Here is a 9,470-nt window from a genome sequence, read left to right as displayed (position 1 = left end):
ACTGATGGCCTAAGGAGTGGATCGACATGAGGTTTAGTCCGAGAGGGTGAGCCCTAGTCCCATATCCTAACACTCATCTCGAGAGAGTGAGTGGTGTAAGGCGTAGGCTGTCCTTCATCCGGCAAATGGTTGTCCGAGAGGAACGCATTTGAAACTGGGTAAGTTTCCCGAGAGGGAACTTATTTCCATCTAAAGCTTAGCCTAGTCACTATTATCTTGCAAATTTCCTATCGAAAGCATGTACCCAACGATTTATCTCAACCTGTATTGTGGTCACACCCCAAGAACTTGTCCCCATACTTGATTTTTTTGTTATTTTTGTTGTTTTTTACTACTTGTGACAAAACCCCTATTGGATATTTGACACCTTTGTGTCACCCCTTTTTATTGATTTACAATGTTTTTAATCGTTAATGTCTTTAGTTACGACTAGTTTGAACTTAATTTTATTTTTCTACTAATTCTCAAAACCACTCCCTTGGGTCACGACCCCAACTCTTGGTTGGGTTACTATATTATCGACGATCATAGACACTCGTACTATAGGTTAGTGTTGTTGGTCACGGTAACCATCAAAATGGCGCCACTGCCAGGGAGTGGTATTATTTGAGAATTTTTAGATTAGTAGAATTTTTGTTCTTCTCAGTTGTAGTTCACTAACTTAATTCTTAATTTTGTTTTGTGATTTGTCGGAATCTAAACAAGTGAAAGCGAGAAATATTCGGGAGCTAATGGAGTTTCCTCCATTAGAGGTAATGATGTATCAGGATTGTATCCTAACCTTCAAGCAATTGGAGGATGAACGGATCCATGAGACATGGGAAAGTTTCAATGAACTGCTAACTCAATGCCCCACTCATGGAATTCTCGGTACGATCCTCTTGATTGCTTCTACCGAAGTCTTGGCCCCAGAAACAAGATGTTGATTGACCAACTCCTTCATGGTGGGACATTAAAGAAGCCGTATATAATAACAGTCCAACTGCTTGACAATATGCCTAAAATGAGCCAAGAGGTTGAAAAGGATCTCTTGATGACCACACTAATGACTCAAATGGATGAGTTAAAAAGAATTATGGTGAAGGTCGAAGCTCATTGCAAAAGGAAGGATAAATACATTCCCCCCATAACAGAAGAAACACTGAGAACAACGAGATCAAACACATCGAGGGAATACTCTCAACAATTCTCCGCAAGGTGACCGAGCAAGACAAAGAGCTGGAGGGATTGAAAGAAGACATCGAAGGAATGAAACAAATTATTTGGTCGCATTCTAAAGTTGTCTAACTGCTCGAGGACCTGATGAGTAATGAGTTGCCTCAACTCCATTCGTAGAGAAACAGTGGGTGGCCTAATGAGGACATGGCCAACCCCAACAACGAAACTTAAGCAATGACTTACATCGTGCCATGACGGTAAATAAGGCGCTTCTTGGGAGGCAACCTAAGGTCTTAAACGTTTAGGATTTTACTTTTATGAATAATGGTGTGTTGTGTTGCTGGTTAAAACGAGGAAAGTGTGGAAAATTTCAGGTTGGCGAGCAGAAAGTCCATTCCACGAGTCGCCAAACAGGTCTGCGAGCCTGACTGGATCCGCCATTTGGCTCAATACAAGAGTTGTACAGAGCCTATAAAACTCGACGAACTAGAAAATCAACTCGGTGCATCGCCAACAAGTTTGGAGATCTCGATGCAGACCGTCGAATTCACCCTCTGAAAATTGAAGATTTTAAAGAAAGGGCGGGATAAATGACCTCTCGGTGAATCGCCGAGTGGGTTGGCGAGTGCGACTAACTTCGCCAAATGGACACAAATTGAACAACATATATTGCCAACAGTCACCCTTCTTCATTCTTTCTCACTTTCAAGCTCCATAACTTCACACCAAGTTAGTAATTTACATTCTCTCACCTTAAAGTAGTACTTTAGTCACGGATTAGCACTTGGAACTCGGATTTTCGTTGCCGCCTAGCATTACAATTTTGTTTACTCAGCAAAAAGGTTAGTTTTCGGAAAACCCCCGTTCGCTTTGGAAAGGTTCAACCTCATCTGCAATCTAGGTGTCCATTAATGCGTGTAGATCTCTCTGATATGAGTAGAAATTTTCGAATGCCTACTTCTGATTTGTAAATTGGGGCTTATCTATTTTTACTGTTCGAATTCCTTTTTCACTCTGGTTATCCTGAAACTAAATGTTGTGAACTATGCATAATAGGTGTTGACCATGAATGGGTGCTATGAGTCTGGGGCTGAATTTCATTAATACATGGTTTAATTTTGTTTTTGAGGTTTGTACGATCGATTTTGTAAAGTGAGTTGAATCTCAGGCGTTAGGTCAGTCGGCGAGCTAAGTTGAGCTCGCCGAATCACTCAGCGGTTCGCCTACTAGCCCTAAATAGCCCTTAATTTCATAACTTAAGCACTGTAGGCTCTGTAACTTTCGGCGGACATAATCATGATCGCCAAAAAGGTTCGGCGATTCGTTGATAAAATCAGTGAGTCTGTCTTCAATTGTGTGCTATAATGTAATTACTAACTATTCTCTCTAACTTTTTGTAGATATAGCCAAACGATCGACCAGAGGAAAGGAAAAAGGAATTGTGATCAGTGAAAATGCACCTCCACCCAGGGGCAAAGCTACCACAACTTCAAAAAGCAAGGGGAAGGGCAAAACCTTCGAATTATCTGACGCAAGTTTTGACATCACAGGTTTCTACACCATCGAGCCACCCACATATAATAGTGAGAGTGCGAAGTTTGATGAAGACTACCAGACAGAGGCAAGGAGGGCTGAGTTACGTTCCAAAATGATACATGATCCATATCGGATCAGAGATAGTTAATCCACCACTCCAATTCCTCCAGCTTCAGAGCAAGCATTAATGTTGGCACCTCCCCTACAAGGTCCCTAACATGGATCAATGAATAGATCAAAGGCGGACGGTCTGAGAACGATCATTGAGGAGAAATGACTTACCATAGATGGTGTTATTGATAGGTATCCAGAAGTGATGGAGTTCCTGAAACACCACAAGTTACAAATCTTTACAAGGCATCGCGACTCTTACATACCAACCTGGGTTAGAGTGTTCTACGACACATACAGTGTATTGGTACCTCAACGGAAAAGGCTAGTCTCATCTTTTAAAACAATTGACTACGTGGTTGTCAGAGGAAGGAAGGTAGCCTATGATAGTGAGTCCATCAACACAACTTTGGGTATGTTTGATAAGATTAATGACCACTGCCAGCATTTGATCAGGACACAGAAGTTGGATGTAATGAAAAAGTGGTTAGCTCCACTAGTCTCAAATGATAATGCTCCGACATGATTAGCAGAAGGAGTTCCAATTGAGAAGAAAAATCTAAACATAGTTGCATGATACTTGTTCGGATTCATCAGCAGCACAGTTATGCCATCACAAAATGAATCAATCCTTCGTCATGCTAAGGCAGCTAGCCTTGGATGCATCATGGAGAAAACTAGGATAAATCTCGGGATAATCATTGCCTCTAAGATCCATATGCGTGCAAAGCAGAGCCAGACATCTCTCCCTTTCCCGATATTAATCACTGAATTATGCAAAAGATCCCGGGTACCTAGAGATGCAACGAAGGATGTGGAAGTGGCTGCCACCACCTCCACCAATATCCAAAAGATTGAAGCCGAATATCTTAAGGACCAAACATAAAAGAAACAGAAGGAAGCTATGGCCACTAGATCTATACCTGCAGAGGCATCTTTGCCTACTCCAGCCCCTGGGCCTTCAGGTATATTAGATGTCATTACCACTCCTTCTGACCCTACATGTCCCTTTGCTGCTTCATTACCACCTAGACCTACGGCTGCCATTGCCTCCTGTGAGCCAATCACTCAGGGATCCTTGATCCGAATGGGACAACTTGCCCAATCTGCTAATTGTCGGACTGCCAACATAGAAAGCTCCATTCTAGGCATGATTCGGGTTGCCCTTGACAATGCTGTGAGACCACTAAGCATTATGATTGATGCTTTAGAGGCCAGGATAGTAGTGTGTGAGCACGATCAAGGAGCCACAGAGGAAGTAATAGCCTTAAAGGCAGCCATTGCAAAGTTGAAGAAAGATGTGGACTACCTAAAGTCCACCAATATATCCATGATCTTTGGAATAGTGGAAATTCCAGACGTGCCTGAAATGCCTGCAGGACATGGAGATGGAATGGAGCATACAATTGATCCTGGATCAGAGGCAGAAACTGACGAAGAGATGTTTGAGGAAGTTACAGCAGACGACATAGCCGAGACTAAAGAAATCATGATAGATGCTGTTGTGCAAGTTTCTTTGGCAAAGTCTCCTGCTGCTGGATCCAGTGGAGCTGGTCCTTCTGGTGGTCATTCCGCGTACTGATTCCCAGACAGATGAAGAAACCTATTAGCCAGGACTCCCTCTTTACCTCCCTCTCTATATTTCTTTATTTTACCTTTCGGATTCTGTGTTTATTTGCATTTGAGGACAATTGCTTTTATTTGTGGTGGGGTGAGGCCCACACTTTTTGTGTGGGCCGATAGTTGTGTTTTGTGCATACTATTGGGGTGTTCTGTCTTTAATTGTGTTTTTAAAACTGCTTTGTGATTGTTTGAGCTTGTGGCTTTGTTTCCGTTTATTTTTAATTGCAAAATGATTTTGACCCTAATTTGACCCTTCTAAATTTTGAATGTTTTGCACATTTCTGCCACCTCTCATGTGTTGAATGTGGCTGTTCTTTTGCAAAAAATTGAGTCTTGGTTTCGATCAATACCGATGACTTCAATAGTGCTTACAATTGAACAAACATGAATGTATGACTACGACGAGACCAAATGAAATTACATAGACAATATGTGAACTCCTTGCATCTCGTTGTGATTAGCCCTGTATCGAATTGATTCTCTTGTAATGACCGTTGCACACTGGCGAAAGTGTGTAGTCTTGTTTGAATTAAGTGTCGATGCCGTGTGTGATGAGCTTACTTTGAACATTGCATGAATAAACCTAGAATTTTCCCTGTTAGTCTGATTGATTTAGAAAGGTGTGCTCTTGAAATGATCTTAGGCAACTTTTAAAAGTATGAGCCAAATTTGACATATACCTTTTTTGTGGCCTACCCGTGAGCTTGTGAAACTCTTTTTGAACACCCTTTGAGCCTTACCTTTCTTTTAAAGAACCTTGATGAACCCTAGACCTTACTTGACCCACTACCTATAATCCTCTTGATTTGTGGTTTAGCGAATAGCCAACTTAGGCCAAAAGCCTAAGTTAGGGGTGTGGTAAAAAGGAAAAGGAGAAGGAGAAGTCAAGAAGTGCAAGAAAAGTCCCCCTTAACCCCTGGTGTTGCAGAACAATGGAAACCCTTCGGAAAATAAATATGTCTGTGGAATAAAGTACAAAAGAAATTGGGTTTCCAAGCAATCCATGGAGATGAATAAAAAGATGACTTAGAAGCACTAGAAAAAGAATTGATAAAGAAAAAGAAGGGAATGCCTTGAGAACACCATATCTCACAAGGATGAAAAGGAATTGAGCCTAAATGACCATACCTTTACACTCAACCCCATTACAAGCTTTAGAAAGACCTTTTTGTATCTTGAGTAAGCCGAACCGAAGATCAATTGGAAAATAAGGGCAAGCCTATGGGTGAAAACATGCATTATGTTCCTCTTTTTGAGTGTGAGCGTTGCATCTGATTGCTGATCTTGAATTGATTAACCTCTGTGTGAGATTATGGAATCATTCTTTATGTGAGGGAATTTGGATACTTTTTGTTGAGCTTGAACTTGCACAAGTAGCAAGTATTGCGAGCAAGAGAATCTTTGGTAATGGTGTGTCACAACTTGAATCTTTGAGTACACAATTGATCTTTGCATGAGTAATTTGAGTCTTGTTGTGTGCATTCGTGATTGAGTCTTGTGTAGAACTGTTAGAGACATCCCTTTTGAACGGCTGAACTTAAGCTTGCTTGAAGACAAGCAAAAGTTTAAGTGGGGGGCGTTGATGAGTTCACAAATTGGACTCATTTAGGGCTTTATTTTGATAGAAATAGTGTCCTCAAATAATTATTTTGTCTCAATATCTGATGAAAACTCTTAAGTTTCAGGTATTTGAAGTTTTAGTGGAGGCATGGACACTTAGGCGCAAACAGGAACAAAAAGGCTGAAAAGAACGAAGAAACAAAAGTCTGTGCATCGCCAATCACACTTGGCGATTCGCCGAAGGGACGCACTACGCCCTTTGTTCCCGTACGCGAAGCCCTGAAAGAGTAGGATCAAAAAGGCGATGAAAGGAGCAGTTGGCGTTTCACCAAATAATTATGCGAAGCAGTACTATCTCGCCCAATGACACAGAGCACAACCATGTTTAAGGTTAGTGCAAGACATCGACGAACTACACCAAAGGGTGAATCTCCGAGTTAATCGGCGATTCCGACTAACCTCGCCGAAAGATCCGCCAACACTATTTTATGAAAGTCTATAAATACTAAACTTGTTATTATATTTTTAGGAGTCGAACATTTATTTTAATTTTCACAATAGAATAGTACTTTTTTGGGATATTTTCTCTCAAGTTTGGAGAGGATTTTTGGGAGACTTGAAGAATGAAGAATTTCATCTTCCCCAAGTTGGAAGTGGGTCTTCTCCATTCTTCTTCCTTTTCTTAAATCAAGGTTTAATTCCTCATACCCATTTGATTTTAGTACCATTTTAGGTGTAATTTTCTATTTCTTGATGTGTGGCTAAAACCCCCCATTCTTGGGGTGTGATTTAGCAAATATGTGTTGATATTGTTGTTGGGTCTTTCTTGCTAATATGATAGATGTATTTTAATGGTGATTTCACCTAGTAGTTGTGGTTTAATTTAATGGGTTTGTAGTTGCAAATACAAAACCACCCATGTGTTTTCGGCTTGACCGAGAGGGGAGGTCGTGAAACCAAGACCGCTAGACTGATGGCCTAAGGAGTGGGTCGTCATGAGGTTCAGCCCGAGAGGGTGAGTCCTAGTCCCATATCCTAACACTCAGCTCAAGAGAGTGAATGGGGTAAGGTGTAGGCTGGCCTTCATGAGGCAAATGGGTGTCCGAGAGGAGCGCATTTGAAACGGGGAAAGTTTCCCGATAGGGAACTTATTTCCATCTAAAGCTTAGCCTAGTCACTATTATCTTGCAAATTTCCTATCGAAAGCATGTACCCAACGATTTATCTCAACTTGTATTGCGATCACACCCCAAGAACTTTTCCCTATACTTGATTTTCTTGTTATTTTTGTTGTTTTTTACTAGTGACAAAACCCCCCATTTGATATTTGACACCTTTGTGTCACCCCTTTTTATTTATATACAATATTTTTAATCGTTAATGTCTTTATCTACGACTAGTTTGAACTTAATTTATTTTTCTACTAATTCTCAAAACCACTCCCTTGGGACACAACCCCAACCCTTGGTTGGGTTACTATATTATCAACAATCGTAGACACTCGTACTGTAGGTTAGTGTCGTTGGTCACGATAAGCATCATGGCTCAGGATCAGGTGTTGTACATTTGGGTACTTTTAGTGACTTTCTGCCCTTCTTGACATTACATTAGGCTTTTCTACCTTTTTTTGCCCTATTTTTGACATCCTGCCTTTTTCTCCTCTTTCCCTTGATTCTTTTCCATCATTGATGTGACTTTCGACTTTGTAGCTCTTTTATTTTTCACTTTTCTTTTTTTTTTTACTTTTTCTTGTTTTCTTTAGTTTTGCTTACTTTCTTTCGCACAAAGTCACATCCCCTTTTTTTTTCTTTTCTTTTTCAACACCAAACTCTTTTCATACCCATTTTTATTTAGATTGCCCCTTTCATAGCCACCCTTAACTTAAGGAATTTCTATTAGTTGAGGTGCACAATACCCGATATCGGATCAAGGCCAAGATTGAGTTCAATTTTTGCATTGGCCACCCTCAACTTAGGCTTTTGGCCTAAGTTGAGGTGCACATGTCCAAGGAGGGATCGGGGCCAAAACAATAGATTATGGGAAGGCGAGTTACGGGTTTAGAAAAAATTTGTCTCTTTTAGGCTCAAAGCATTTGGATCAATGGGAGCATTCATTTTCATTTTGTCGGATTCTTTTAGGCATTTAGTGGACTATTCAGAATAATTTATGATCACTTCCTAGCCTCTAGAGTAGATTATCTTCACAGGACTAACCGGGCAAGTTCTAGATTGGCACCACTTGTTTGAACAACAAAATTCTCGCACACTCTTGGCACACAGTTCCATTATCAGATTACCCAGTTCGAAAATTTGTCATTATCATGTCATACTCAGAGCCAGCACATTCAAGTTTGTCACACCCCAAACTAGAGAAGGCGTGACTGGCACTCGACACCTTAAGCAATCGAGTTAGCCACATAAACATACCAACTGACTCAACTGCGGGATTAGAAGGTCGGGCAACATAACATCTAAAATACTATGACTAGACCCTTAAAGTCATAACCTGAATATCGGTAAGTCATATAGGCGAAGGTAGACAAGCCAAAGATAATAAGGTACTAGCTAGCCGACAAGGCTACAATGAAGATACACACACATACATACATATCTATACATGCCAAGCCTATGTGGCTGGAAACCGGAAGTTGTAGAAAGAAACCCATAATATTGTGTCCACAATAGCCTATATGAGTGACATAAGCACTGGTCGGGACAAGACCCCGATTATACCCAAACTATACAATAAAAGTAACACCCTATGAAAGCTCCAGGAAGAAGTGGAGCTAACTAACTCACAGCTGAACCCCGAATCCTAGCAGAGGGATCAATCAGAATCCCTATATGAACCTGCACACATGAAACAAAAATGCGTCCCTAGGCAACGAGAAGTCAGTACGAATAAAAATGTATTGGTATGGAAGGCAGAAAATAGAACAATAAATAGTTGCTGTAAAAGGGTAATAAAGATACCACCTGAAATAGAACTCTAATAGCCTCCATGGCTGACATCCTACCTTATATAAGTTAAATATGCATGGTATGCTCACATAATCGTATGTCGTGAATACATATATATGGATGCAAATGCACGTCATACCCAACCAAGTGTTAGCAATGGTGGTGCCTTCCAGTAGCGAACCCGCATCATATTCACTAACTTGTGGCCATCTGTGTCTCATACGTATAAATATAGGCAATAGGCCCCATACGTTCTGATTATAGCTCGAAAGTAGAATGCATAGCATGCAATGTCATGGATTCATAATGCATTTGTTACTTGAATCATGTTGCCAATATTTGCTCGTTGGTACTCTTGTCCTCATAATCTCGTAATCACTTTCGTATCACATGTAAATATCTCGTGAAACTTATATACTTGTAGATTAAACTGGAACACTTAACTTGGATTTAGAAAGGCAACTTAAACTTGAGGATGTTCATAAAGAGCTTAAAATTCTTCACTTAGTATCTATATATGTT

Source organism: Solanum tuberosum, unplaced genomic scaffold (assembly GCF_000226075.1).
Source record: "Solanum tuberosum cultivar DM 1-3 516 R44 unplaced genomic scaffold, SolTub_3.0 scf00007, whole genome shotgun sequence".
Lineage (NCBI taxonomy): Eukaryota > Viridiplantae > Streptophyta > Magnoliopsida > Solanales > Solanaceae > Solanum > Solanum tuberosum.
Note: the sequence above shows the minus strand (reverse complement) of the source record.